Source organism: Alosa pseudoharengus, unplaced genomic scaffold, assembly GCF_046254945.1.
Source record: "Alosa pseudoharengus isolate Yale_2024_CS ecotype anadromous, Long Island Sound unplaced genomic scaffold, YU_APseudo_1.1 YU_APseudo_1.1_scf_11, whole genome shotgun sequence".
NCBI classification, from domain to species: Eukaryota; Metazoa; Chordata; class Actinopteri; order Clupeiformes; family Clupeidae; genus Alosa; species Alosa pseudoharengus.
Window position 1 is genome coordinate 9,746,436 of NW_027468576.1, and position 5,559 is coordinate 9,751,994.

At 39.9% G+C, this 5,559-nt stretch overlaps 1 long non-coding RNA gene across 2 annotated transcripts; it reads right to left on the reverse strand.

The window, feature by feature from the left end:
- Positions 1-290: 290 nt before the first annotated feature.
- LOC143116680 (uncharacterized) lies at positions 291-2,818 on the reverse strand. Of its 2 annotated transcripts, none has more exons than XR_012985896.1 (4): positions 2,716-2,818; positions 1,955-2,081; positions 1,522-1,617; positions 291-602 (listed from the first exon to the last, which is right to left on the reverse strand). It is a non-coding gene; the product is annotated as an uncharacterized LOC143116680 (long non-coding RNA). The 2 variants fall into 2 exon arrangements; XR_012985895.1 differs by having other exon boundaries at positions 1,518-1,617.
- Between the last annotated feature and the right edge of the window lie 2,741 nt (positions 2,819-5,559).

Consider the following 5,559-nt stretch of genomic DNA (forward strand, 5'->3'; position numbering starts at 1 on the left):
TTTTTAATTAGTCTTCACTAGCAAATTTTGAGTGTGTTCAACAAGGTTTTTTTAAGTTAAAGAAACATCAACTACATGAGTTCACGGTAATTAATAAAATTAAGCTTAGATAGCTTAATTGGATTTATTGATGTCAGCCTGAAATATTTCATTTTGCTTCAACCAATTCTTTAAATTAAATTTAAAACTTAAAAGTTTTAATTTCCAGAAAGTTGAACAAACTTGTCCATTTTTATGAGTTTCAACTAAGGACTTGAAAGAAAATTATTAAAAAGGTTGACAAAGGCCAGTGAAATTCTTCTTAATCTTTTATTTTCATGTAAACCATGGAAACAAATACAGGTTGGAGTTCAGAACAGGGCTGTAGTGGAGGCTAAATTCTAATAAACACAGTTTAGATCAAGGGCATAAAGACTAGATAGATAGATCGATAGATAGATAGATACTTTATGACAAATGCCTGACCAATGCTAGGATCAATCATTTCAATCCAAAACAGCAGTAGTCTTCTTTGGGCAGAGGGATGCATTTGCACTGTTCGTGCTGATCAGAATGAGTTCAACAGTAAGGTCCTCAATATCTGGGAACTCCGATTGAGAGACCTGAAGAAATTAACAAAGAACAATTGTGTGTTAATTGAATATCTAATAGGCATTACATGTCAAGTGATACCATGTCATATTAAGTTTAACATTTTATCTTCAAACTTTTCCAGGGCAGTTGCATTATTGAAATAATTACTTGAAATAATACTAAGTAACTTCCCTGGAGTTTCTTGGTGAAAAAACAAACAGAAAAACAAAAGCTTGAAATGTAACTCCAGCGTTATTCGACGCATAGCCCTGTTGTTCGAGGTCACGGCTGTTCATAAGAATAAAATTTAAAGAATTAAAAAAATTTGTGCAACATAGACTGAGTAGTGGCCCAGCAGCTATTGATAACCTACCAGGGAATTTGGCTTTAGTTTCAGTTCAGTTCAAATGCCTTGTTAGGTTAGTTTAAAGGGGTGGTTCAGGATTTTGGACATAGGACCTCATTTCCAAGTTACCAAGTGTGATATTACATTAATACACAGGATTAGGTGTTATAATCCCTTGTGCCAAGATCCAAGATAAAAACACAAGTTGGAGACCGTTTTCAACACGTTTCATCCAGTCCTTCTAGTTGCAGAGTTCGCAGGTGCTAGGCTGGCGCGAGTCAACAGTAAAGTCTTACCCACTCCATAGTACACCGAGGCAAATAAATACAACGCCTGAATAGACGAGGACTGGATGAAACGCGTTAAAAAACGGTCTCCACTGATAAATATCACACTTGCTAACTTGGAAATTAGGTCCTATGTCCAAAATCCTGAACCACCCATTTAAGCTGCTGGACCAGTATTTGCTTTATGTTGTACTCAATTTTCTCATTGTTTTTCATTCTAATAGCATGCGTTGACCTCGAAACAACAGGCCATGGGTCGCTTAATGCCACAGTTACGCTTTAACTGTCATGTCAATAGAAAACATACTTACTTACATCCCATGTCTTTAGAAAAGTGCCTTCATCCTCATGGAGGTAGAAAGGAAGGCCACGGAGCGCCACAGCACGTCGGATATTTACATCTGAGGATCCCTGCATGAGAAAACATGGAGTCAAGCCAGTTAATAACTACAAAATGCAATTCAATAGGATTACCTTTCTTTGATAGTACAGCTTCTGAAACCAAAGCATTCTTTTTATTTTAAGTCCATGGAGGAGTTGTAATCTACAAGACCTCTGCTTTCAAAGGGGGTCAAGGACTTGAATATAAGTCAAAGTATGTGGAAACAGGGCCATTGTTAGTAGGCGGTGTGCAATTTCGAGCAAAAACTCAAAATAGGGGGGTAAGTGTAAAGATTTAAAACACATTTGGTCAGAACCACACATGAAATGAATCTATTCCAAGTATTTGTACAAAAGAAATGCTTACCTGGGATTCCAACATGATTGCAGGCCACCACCGAACCAATAGGCTATGTCTGCGGGGAAGGACGTGACTCGTCTGATATGATCTCCTTCCTTCTCAATGCCAATGTTGTTTGCATCAACTTCTGAATCTGTGAATTGAAGGACACATTTGAACATACTGACAATCTCTATTAGGACAATCCACCATCTCATGATGTCGCTTTAAATGCCACTTTAAATGCATCCTTAAATGGCCGAGAACAGTTTGCACATTAAATGGTTGTTTTCACCTACACAGCTGACATGCGAATAATACACATTCTGACTGAGCATGAACTGTGTGTGACCGTGTCAAATGAATTTAGGCTACTGACTTAGCAGCTAAATGTGCAGACAGTCAGTAACATGACAGTGGACTAACGTTAATGGAGGAAACATTGCTAACATGCTGTAAACGATAATGTTGCAGGACCTGTGCCCTGTTATCAAGCAGTGCACCACAAAGCTTGCACTTCCAAGCTATTGTGTTAAATAGTGCTAACGGGGGTTAATTAGTTAGTTCATATTTTTAGTACTCACATTGGCAAATTGAGATAGATCGCTGGCTGATCCAGCAAGTGCTGGCATACAGCAGCCAAATTCTTAGCTGCTAGTGCTAGCTAGTTCTAACTGGATAAAGTTACGTCACGTAGCCTAAGACAATATTTTCAAACATTCGGGTTTTTAAACAATATGATAAAGGACGTGCTTTAGGGTCAACATGCACCTCACTTTTCCACTTACGTTTAATTGCGGTTTTTCTCTCTTCTCGTCGTCTCCTCTCTCGTCGTCTATTTTCACTGCTCTTCTCCTCTCTTGTCATCTGGTGGTCGACCGTTGCCGGCGTCGCTTGCAGTGTTGCCAGATGCCAGCAAGGTTTTCCAGCCCAAAGCCTCGCCAAAAACCGCGAGAATGCACAAAAAACCGCCCAAATTTGCTTTTGCTTGTTTCTCATTTAAACACATTGAAATCATTAACAAGCTTTAAAATTACCCATTTTTGGACTTAGCCTATCCAATTTCAGAAACAATATTCAATCAAATGAACGCAAAAGTAGGCTACACGGACCTCAGTCAGACTATTCTTCTATAAGCTTATGTTACGGAAAATAATGCAATAAACGTAGACTATCAATGAGTCTGTTTGTGTCAATAGACGCTTGGAACAAAAGCATTCAGTAGGCTAGCCTAACATACAAACATTGAGTGGATATGAACATACAAAATAGCCTAACGCACAACATTTCAATTATTTATAATAGCAACATGACATGCATATTCATGTATTAGATGAAATCGCATTGATTATAGAACAGGGGTGTCGACTCTTTGAAGAGGCAGTGCGTTCATAACTGGTGGGCCAGCTCTAGGCTACAAAAAATATTTTCATAGGCCTACGCCAAATGTAGGCTAAAGGCTTGAGTTAAACTTGAGTCTGACACCTGTGATTTAGAACAATTAATTAATACATAGGCGCTATCTATTCCTTGAGACAGGCAGTTAGGCCTAGAGTTTTAATGAAAATCGCGCTGAACATAGGCTATTTAGGACAGTGTCAGTGCGCTCTTTGCAGAAGCAGTGCGTTCATGCATGGCAACTCTATACACGCAAAAAATATTTTCATACGCCAGATATAGGTTAAAGGCAAACTTGAGTTTGACACCTGTAATTTAGAACAATTAGTAGGCCTACCTGACAGGCAGTTAAACCTAGAGTTTTCATGAAAGTCGAGTTGAACGAACAGGGGTGTCAGTGCGCTGCAGAAGCAGAACGTTCATGCATGGCGGGCCATCTCTACACAAAAAACATAGGCCTATGGCCTAGGCCCTTCGTGAAAATTGCTTTGAGCAATTGTTATTAGGCCTAAAAATAATTAAAAAGTTCTAGTAGGCTTTGTCAAACTTCCTCAACAACTGTCGGGCTGGACGGAACGTGGGCCGTAGTCCTATGTCAAGCCATTCGCGCAAGACCTGTGCGCACATCCATCAACCCTGAAAGAAGGGGAAAGTCCATCCTGTCTCGTAGGTAATCTTTCAGCAGTGTGCACCCTCATAAAGAGATTGACTGTAATGAGAAAATGATCTTTGCCCACTTTGGCATATTGATATTGTCAGTCAGCTAGCTAAATTTGAAAACCCCGCGAGCTGTGTGTTTGAAGGGCGGTTTGCGCCGCAGTAGGGGAGAACCAGACTGAAACACTTTTTAATTAAACGTAATTTACAAAGACATCGTAAAACACTGAAAGCTAATATTTTGTCACAAGCAACCTACATCTGTCCTCTGTCAAATACAGTTGCATTTTCAGGTCTGAACAAAACCATTCAGTAGTTATTTAAGGAGAAATCGAACGTGCGTTTTGTTTCATTCGTCCCTCCTGGCCGGGATAAATGAAACGACATGGGGGACGAAAGAAACATACAGCATACAGCTTAAACTTCCCACAACTTCAATATTTGACAACATCATGAATGGTACTTAATATGTGTTATTTTAGATAAATTACTGCTGGGCTTTACTGTCTGCTATGAATATCTAACAACTTATTGCCGTCATTGTGAAGCGCATATCTCGCGGTTATGGAAATACCATGCACTATGCCATTTATAGCTAGAATGCATGTTTCGATACATAAGGTGACGTGAGCTGAGAGTGTCTGTTGTGAGTTTAGGGGGCACGTCAGCCAGAGGGTGTGTGAGTGAGTGAGTGAGTGAGAGACTGCTGCCTGCTGAGGGTCGCTGGAAGAAGGGTCTGAAGTGCCTATGTGTTTCGGCTACAAAAACCCGCCGAACTGATCCGAAACCAGCCCAATTTTTATACACCCGCCCAAACCCATTTTTGCCCGCAAAATAGATTGCAAAACCGCCCAATTGGCTTTGGCTAGTTGGTGCTGTACACAAGGTCCACGTATGGCAGAAGATCCGCCTACAAATTTGCTACAATTTGCGTGGAGAAGTTTCCCACGCTTTCTATTTTTTCAAATGACTTAAAGCGGATGAGTGCTGTCAACTTAAAAGTTCAAATTTGTTCAAGTAACACAGACGATTAGAGTACTATTAACTTTTTTTCATTTTTGAGTGTTTGCAAATCAAAAACATTGTTTTACTTGTACTGTTCGGTTTTACAGTGTTCAGCTATGAGGTTAATGCACGGGGGCAGTTAATATGGTATTAATGTTTTTTTTTACTTGCATAAAACACTGTCCTGCGGTATACACAATGCAGCTAATACACAGGAAATTACTGTAATAGCTCGGTTCCCACCATTGGGGAATGTCTTACTGTGCCATAGAGATGCGCGGTATGCGGTTACAGCCGCGGACTCCGCGGTTAAACCGCGGATCGGGCGGATGACGTGAAGAAATATAATATTTTAATTAAATTCGGGCGGGTAGCGGTTGAACCAATCAAATGAAAAAAATATATAGCCTATACATTGTTAAATTGTGTTACCTACATCCAAAAAAAACGAGCACACTTTGAAATAGTCAAATTTTCATCAGGCAGTTTGGCCTAGTTGCCTCTATGCATGCTGCTTTGTTTATCTATCAGAGACGGTGTTGCGGAATTGGTGTATTCCGATGTTTCACTGA